The sequence below is a fragment of the Chionomys nivalis genome, chromosome 13, assembly GCF_950005125.1.
Source record: "Chionomys nivalis chromosome 13, mChiNiv1.1, whole genome shotgun sequence".
Taxonomy (NCBI): domain Eukaryota; kingdom Metazoa; phylum Chordata; class Mammalia; order Rodentia; family Cricetidae; genus Chionomys; species Chionomys nivalis.
Genome location: NC_080098.1, coordinates 41,681,301 through 41,690,207, shown reverse-complemented (window position 1 = coordinate 41,690,207; position 8,907 = coordinate 41,681,301). Strand labels below are relative to the sequence as shown.

Here is an 8,907-nt window from a genome sequence, read left to right as displayed (position 1 = left end):
TTATGCAGGTTTTCAATGGACAACTGCTTTGAGCTCAAAAAAGGCTGATTCAGTGATCATGCATTTGTTAGACATTATGGCCATCATGGGTATACCTGCACAAATAAAGACAGATAATGGTCCAGCATATGTATCTAAGAAAATGAAACCATTTTTTTGCTTAATATAAAGCATATTATAGGTATACCAAACAATCCTACAGGTCAGACAGTTCAAGATCAAATAAAACTATAAATAATATGTTAAAAAAGGAAGGGATGGAAAACAATCCCAGAAATAGATTGCATAATGTTTTATTACCCTTGAATTTTCTTAACGCTAATGAGAAAGGAACATGTCAATCACCTTTTAATTTTGTAAAGACAGTATGTATCTGGCTCAATATGAGGCCAGGCTAGCAAGATGCTAAGTGTTGTTTTGGGTTTAAAGATGTGTTGATGTAAAAGTTGGGAAACATATTTTACATAATTTTACGGTTAATGTTGGAGGATAGGAAAAATGTGTTTGTTAGTATGGAAAAACCTGCTTGTTTTTGATGTATAAATAAAGACAGCTGGCGCTATTCAGAGCCAGCCGCTTGTTTCAAACTCGTCTTGTAGTCAGATAATTCTTTTCTTTGCACTGAAGCTCCTTCCCATCTCAGGACATAACCCAGACCACAACTATGATTCCAACACTTAGAAGGTAGAGACAGGAGGATTAGAAATTCATAACCACCCCCCACTAAATAATTACTCACTAGATGTTCGAAGCCAGTCAAGAATAATGAGACCCTGAAATCTAAAAAAAGAAAAAAAAGTTTAACCAGAACTCTGGAGGTTGGGAAAACATAGGCAATGTCTACCTTCAAAGAGCCATTCAAGCTCTCAAAGCCTTGCATGTGAGTCCTCCAAAAGCAACGTTTTAAAAGGAGATGGAAGAGCCTAGTAGACAAGATGGATGCTGACAGTAGGGAGAAAGTGTGTTTCTTCCACGATTCATTCATGTGATGACATTTTTCTCTGGGAAATGTCTTCAAGCACTAAGCAAAAGAATGGTACATTTGTTTACTTAATTTCTTATGGGAGATTCTTACCTCAGTGGAAATGCTGTTTCCAGCTTCAGCACAAGGTTAGCAAGCAAACTTTCATAAGGAAAACACATAGCCAGGTAAACCCCTGTGATCTCAGTACCCACAGAGGCTATGGCAGGAGGAGCACACATTTTAGACCTACCATAGTGAGGTGTGCAGGAGTGGGAAACAGCCTGAGCTATAAACAGTACAATCTTATGGTTGGTACTAGAGTCTCATTAAGGACAAATGAACAGGTCTCTCATATGAGTGGTTTTTCTTCTCCTAAAAGTGATGTTAAGGGAGACTTCTAAACATGTTTATAATTTCTTGTACAAAATAAGTCAACCGCAACACTAAAAATAAACATAGTCCAAATAACCCGTGAACATTGGCTCATTGATTTAAGAATGCAATATTCCTTATGCTCTGAGTGCAAAGCTTGGCAACCATGAAGGCCTAATGGCAAGGCTGACCAGCTGGAAGCCTCCAAGCACCGACTGGCACCCTGGAAGCTGCACCCTGGATCCAGCTGATTTGCATTTCTGCATGAGTGAATATAGCTAAGATTTCCATCAGATTTATCTCTATTCAGTTCTTGGAGAACAGACAAGAGCAGTTCAACATAACCATGTCAGCTCCTGAAGGCCCTAAAACTTGGTACACACCACAATCCTCAATTCCTTTAACTTTACCTTGGGGAAGAATAGGAGAGCATCCCAGTGCTCTCCTGGGGTCTTACATAAACTAGTACCTGGAGAAAAGTCTGGGTGCACCATGCATTGGAGCAGCAAAGGGTGACACCCCCACAGCCACCCATGCCTAAATTCCTGTGGTTCATTAGCTATTCTTTCTGATGAAAATGGACCAGATTCATCCCCACCTCCATACTTGAAACTTTCAAGTGGGAAAAACCTGTCTCTTACAACTGACTTGGAGGGGAATGGACCTAGAGGAAGCCCTGAGAACTCAAGCCTAGGGTGACACCCTAAAAAAGCCACCCACCATGTACTGGTGTGGGTAGGTGCTATTCTAGTTTGGGGTTTATGATACAGCGCTGTTCTAAGTGCCTACTGGCCCTTTCTCCTCTGTTTTACTTTATTCACTTGTTCGGAGGGTTTTTGTGACAGTCCCACTTAATAGCCAGGGTGGTCTTCCTGCCTCTGCCTCACTAGTACTTCTAGGGATTAAAGGCATGAACTGTTTGAAAACTTTCTCCAAAATTTAGGAATGCCGAAGATTGCACTGGATCCTTAAGGATTTCACCAAGCGTTAAACCATTCTAACTTGCTTATGTCCTTCTTGAACTTTGGCAGGGGATGCATTTCAAATTCTAGTAACTGATGTTTCAGTGTTCATCTGATACTTAAAATTCAGCAAGAATTTGGGCTGAGCAGGCAGACACAGTCTATTCCTATTCCTGTGTGGCCCTGGGCAAATAGAAAATGAAAGGTGGTATCTTACAGCGAAGGCTCGGGGATTCCATGATTTGCAGAAGGTATCCTGTAGAAGGGAGCCCAGCACAGTCCAAAGCTAGGGAGGTATTACTCATTAGGCGTTAAACCTCTGATCCGGAATTATGAGAACCTGATGGAAGGATATTGCTTCATCTCCTGCCTGCAGCTCCCCTTTGTACCACCAACTGCTGTCTCTACCTGGGGAGGATTAACCAGTGTGTGGAGTGGATGCTGACCTCACCCTCCTAGTGGAGCAAGGCTTGCACATGACTCCTTGACCTTCTTCTCCAACCCCGTGGATTAGGTTACAGTTGCGTTGTTTCACCTAGCTGAGGTTAAAATTGAGGCATAAATATACCAGATTTTTGTGGACTGACCAGGGAAGAAAAATAATACATTCAAAGAGATGAGTAGTTTAACAAATACATGAACATTTACTGACAGAAAAACCTTTTCTTTATTAAATTTTTTAATAGACATAATTGCAAGTACTTGATTAGTATTTTATCTGTACCGTTAGTTTAGGTGATCAACACCACCCTCACACCAAACGGCCTGCACAATGGTAATCATGTGCTCTCTAACTTTCTGAGCACTTTTGCTGATAGCACATTTAACATTTATCATAATTTTATGCCTTTTTTTGGTTTTTAGAGACAGGGTTTCTCTGTCTAACAGTTCTAGCCAGGGCAGCTTGCAGTTCACCACTGCTTTTTAAAAGAAGTTCACACTGACCCACCATAGGGTGATCAACACCAAATCCAGGGACCATAAAGTGGGGATGGGTAATGGTGGGGGAAAGCAAAGGAAAAGGAATCAAAGAGTCAGGTTAACCAGAAACGGAATTGGGAGAGGTTTTGTACGAAAGGCTAGAACGTTCCTTTTCTTGAATACAAACTCCAGCCAGGACTGAATGGAACCAGGCCAAGACCATTGCCTTGCCTGTCCAGTCCTGTGTGCCAGGCACTGGTTCAACCCATCAAATATGTGCCAAATAAGCTTGCTTCTCCTTTTGTTGTGGCTTTAAATTTCTTTTATGACTCAGACAATTTTGGAGATTTAGCTAGAGGAAGGCTATTAAAACAGTCATACAAAAGTTCCTGGGACTCCTTCATGTGAGAAGAAATTATAAGGAATAGCATCTCGTAGGATGAGGTGGCCGAGTGGTTAAGGCGATGGACTGCTAATCCATTGTGCTCTGCACGCATGGGTTCGAATCCCATCCTCATCGAGAACTACCAAATGGTTCTTTTTCATAAATTCCAACTGCCAAGTGTTTGAGGGTTTTGTTTTTACATTGGGGTTTAAATTTGTTTCGGACATTAGAGGGAATCTTAGATAATTGTTGAGGACCAGCCTTAAACGGATTCACATGTTCCAGGGTAGGAGTGTGAGGACTGGAATTATTAAGCAAAAAGAAACAGAGATAAGAATTAAGAGATGAAACACAGAATAGCATTGGGAAGGACTTTCAGTGAGTGCTGAACCGCCCTTTATTTTCCACAGGTGTTTTCTATAATACCCCACTCCAAAAGGACAGTGGGGAGGCAACAGACTTCATCAACATGATCAAAGGAATAAACAGAGCAGCTCTGCCCTTTGGTCAAGATGGAGCTGATGCACCTCTATACTCAAAACACTAATTAACCACTCTACATTGGGACCTCTTGTTTTGTTTATAGCCACTTGTGGTCAACAACTTTGAAAGAGCAAAACAAGCTCCAACTCTCTGACCTCTGGTCAAGGTGGAAGAACTCACATCTGTGGGCCCTGACAGATTATGGATATTCTCGTTTGATAACATTCTTTCTTCATCACCAGTTAAGTAATTCCCTCCAGTCTTTCCATCCTCTGTTACCACACTTGATCTTTATCGCTGCTCCGAACTCGGTTTTGTCAGGCGACTTACTTGATTTATTCCTCACAACTCCACCAAATTTTTATTTCCCACTAAGAAAAGAATAAAATGATTTGAAGACCATAGGAAAATACTGCATAACAACCTAAATGAGCTTTAAAAAAAATCATCTACAGGGTTATATTCGTGAAAATATGTCTCAGCTGTGCATGGTGACAAAAACCTTTAATGTAGAGGAGCTAGAACTACAGGTTCAAGGCCAGCCTGAGGCTACCTAGTGACTTCCAGGTCAGCCTCAGAAACATAGAAAGACTCAGCCTCACATACAAATGATAACAGAAACTGTGTACATGTATACAAAAATCAAGCCAATCTCATTGCTACACTTTTTGGTAATTATATTTTATGATAACTTTATATTTAGTTATTTTTTTCACAGGATCTCACAATGTTGCACAGGCTGGCTTTGAACTGCTGACTTACAAGATCTTCGTCAACGCTGAATCTGGATACCTGACTCTTTGCTAACGTTGCTAACTCTTTGCTACCATCTTTGTACACAGACCCTGCCTTTGACAAGAACATGTTTCTTGTGTGTTTCTCTTAGAAATATCACAAACAGAAAAGCCTCTTCTATTTAACAGTCCCTGTTAATACTGAAGATTTCTTCCTGAAGAAAATCAAAGAATATCAGCACTACACAGTTTCTACCTGTGGCTTACTCTTAGCTAATCTTCAAAGAGAAAATGAATAGCCTGTGTCCTCACATTTTTATTTTATTATTTCTATTTTGGGCAAGTACTGCATTCACACAATTCAGTCAAGGAAATGGAGATCAGAGAACAGGAATTTAGGCAGGGAAAAGCCAAAAAATAAATGAGGGGAAGCTGTAAAGTCGTTGTCAAGCATGCCTAGTGGGAGAGAGAAAGACTGTCTCTTTGGGGGAAATTTGGCACATCAATAAAATAAAAATAAAGAGAGACTGAAACTGTAAATGGCTGATGCTGGAGTTAGCAGAAATCAGGTGAGTGTAAGAGTGCAAGGCTTAACTGACAGGATACTGACCCCAGCCTGGCCAGCACAGAGCCTCAGACTCAGGATGAAAGAAAGATAAAGGCTGAGTAGATGCTTGCTGTACCTGAGTTGACAAAGGACACCCAGAACCTATGGAATCCCAGTGCTTTAAAAACAGGACCTCGGGGCTTGCTGGACAGCCGATCAAGGTTCAGTAAGATATTTTGTCTCATAAAACAAGGGGAAGAGTGACTGAGGAAGACACCTGATGTGACCTCTGGCTTATACACATACACACATACATACACATATAAACACACACACACACTATAAAATAGCTAAAAGATAGAACCCTAACTGCAAAGACCCGCTAGCTTTCTGGCTGGTGGAGATGGGCAGCAGACTGGTGCAAATCCAGCTGGTGCCAGTACAGGTAGTGCTCCGCACCTGCAGCAGATCCTGCCACCTCAGAAATCACGCTATCATTTTTGCTACAGATCTAATTCCTCTGTTTTCCCTTCCTCCTGTTCTCTGGGTGTCCTGATTACTTTTATGTCAACTTGACACAAGCTAGAGCTAAGTGGGAAGAGAGGGACTTGTAAGTGAGAAAACACCTGAAGTATGTATCTATGTTTCTAACAGAGCACGCTTACACAACTTCATTGAAAGTCGAGTTAGCAGTACATAGAAATTTTATGAACGCATATAATCTTTCATTTCTTCGGTAGTATCCTAGAGATGAATTCACATGTGTGTAGCATGATAAATGCTTGAAACTACTTAGTTCAGCATGTTTCCAAATATGAAAAAGGCTGAACTCTCCTAGTTGCCCAGATGTAGAATTATGCTAAATAAATCTGCTTAACGAATATTATACATCCACGAAAAGGAAATGAACATCTCTGTGTGCATGTTTTTACCTCAAGGCCAATGTGCTGCCCACTTAACTCTAGGGTGACACCTGCCTGAGCTCTGTAGTTAACCTACCTAATGAACACACATACGCTACCTACAGAGCCCAACCGTCAGTGAGACATTTGAGAAGTTTCCCACAAGTATGAAAATCATGCTTACTTGTTACAAATACATGTCCAGATTGGAAGAGGATGACGTGTTCCCTACCATCTCTGGTCTAACGGTGATTGGGTACCTATTCCCGTTACACAGTCGTCAAGAAGTTTGTAATGAGGTTTTGCGAGTGAGCATGGCGTGTTGCAGAAAGCAGTGAGGACTTAGCTAGTGCTCTTAATGGCTGCCTACATATGTGGAAGAAAATGAAGGAAAGTATGGGCCTATTTAACACCCTTGGAAGAGTAGGTTAGAGAGAATAGCTAAAAAAAAATGTATAGAGCTCGAGGTTTTTAAGTAGTGTTAAAATACAACATGGAACCTCCACCAGTACACGAAGTGCCTTCTCACGGTTGAAATTACCATGTTGGGAACAACAGGGACAGGCTAGTTGATGTTTCTGCTGTGAAAAAATTCACCAAAGGCCAGAGATAGAAAAGAAGGTTTTTAAAAGATGCGGCAAAGCCTTGGTGGATCAGTTCTGGGAAAAGTGATCACACCACTGGGAGGGAAAGTCCTTCCTACAGGAGTTTTTTTAAAAACAGTTGTTCTATCTTATTGCCTGAGACACTTACATGGGTGAGGTTCATATGCGGGTGGTCAGGCAGGCACCCCCCATTATTTTGCTAAGGAATGAGTTTTACAATGTGGTTGTTACCCGATGGCCCAGGCTGGCTATGCAAGGTACTGGGGCCAGTAGGGGTCAGACTTCCAAAGATCTGAGCCTACTCAAAATCAACAGTGGCATTCTCTCTCTATAGTGCTTGTCTGAATTTCATGACAGAAAAGCAGCCAGAGTTTAAAATTAACTCTTTCTGGTCCTCGGAGGCAGCAGGGGCCTTACTCCGAGGCCAGTCTGCTTTGAAGCAGAAGCAGCCTTGTCCCTGGATGAGACTAGGGTGGTCATGCATATCAGAACGTGTCCACAGCAATAAACAACGGGATTCTGCTCAAAGAAAACACTGTTTACCCTATCCAATGCCACTACTCCGGTTGGCACAATAAAGTTATGAGTAACAGTAATTATGTTTTCATGAAATAGTGTTTATTTAATTGGTTTTGCCTTGGTTTAGTAGAGTTCCTAAGGACCCTGATGATTTTTGCAGCACAACGAGAGAAAGAAAGGAACAGAGGTGGGAGGGGAAACTGAGAAGAAAGGATGATGATGAGAACATCATGCACAGGCCATATGAACTCTTAATTCCACCAATAAATGTAAGATGTATGAAGGATTAAAGATGTCTAAGACACAGTACATGAAGTGAAAGCATTAACATGAGGTGGGAGGAAAAGCTAAGTAACAAAATGTCAGAAAGATAAACACAAAAATCCAACCTAACAGTGGCAGCAGCTCCCACAGATGACAGGACTGACGAGGGATGGGGATATTCTGACTTTGATTTTATTGATTTTGGCACTGTCCAGAGTTTTTTGAACCATAAAGACTGCGTTTTTTAATGTGGTTTTAAATTTAAAATAGGCATTTTTCAATAGTTAATGGTATTTGTCTTATCAGTGCTTTGGCTTAAAGTTCATATGTATTGTATATATTAATGAAATTCAGATTATGAGATGCATTACTTTCAGGAACTGGATGCCAGGAAAGCCCAAGCTGGTTTCTTTGTGACCAGGAAGAGGAAGAACACTGAGACTGGTAGTCCTAATCTGACCGTGTGTTTCTCAGTTGGGTCCACTCATGAAAACTGGCCAAGTAGCCTCCTCCCCAAGCCTTCATTCCCACCACGCCCAGGTAACAGCACCAGGTCCCACATCATTGTCCCATGCTGGTTCCTCATATAGTGAGTTCCTGAGGAAGAAGAATCTGAAAAGCAACATGAGGAAGTGGGGGGGGGGGCGGTTTGTAGTCTTAGTAGGGCAAGGCAGTGCACTTCCTTTGTGTGGATGTAACAGCTGTCTAAGCATTTGTGTGGACTGGTTTCTCAAGAGCAACAAATGAGAAAATGGATACCTCAAGGATTTGGAAAACATATATAATTTTTAGATAATTACCCAAACTCTTGGTTTTTGAGACAAGCTCTTGTGTATCCTAGACTAACTTCAGACTTAGCTGAGCTCTTGCCTCCCCCTCAGAAACACTGAGAACACAGTTCTGTAATACCACACCTGACTTTTCTGTGTTCAACTCTTAATCGAGAAAGAAGACAGAAACTTGCTGCATTCAGACTCCAGCATCTTGGATTGACTTGTGTTCTAAACAAGGAGTAATCACTAACCCCAGAAACCATGCAAAAAGTATGAGTAGATACAAATGCAAAAACATTTTTTGGGTTTTTGTTTGTTTGTTTGTTTTTGTTTTGTTTTTCAAGACAGGGTTTCTCTGTAGCTTTGGAACCTGTCCTGGAATTTGCTTGTAGATCAGGCTGACCGCTAACTCACAAAGATCTGCCTGCCTCCTGGAACTCACAGAGATCTGCCTGCCTCTGCCTCCAGAGTGCTGG

At 41.4% G+C, this 8,907-nt stretch overlaps 1 non-coding gene across 1 annotated transcript; it reads left to right on the top strand.

The window, feature by feature from the left end:
• The first annotated feature begins 3,657 nt into the window (after positions 1-3,657).
• On the top strand, positions 3,658-3,739 carry Trnas-gcu (transfer RNA serine (anticodon GCU)). The gene has a single exon. It is a non-coding gene; the product is annotated as a tRNA-Ser (tRNA).
• Positions 3,740-8,907: the final 5,168 nt, after the last annotated feature.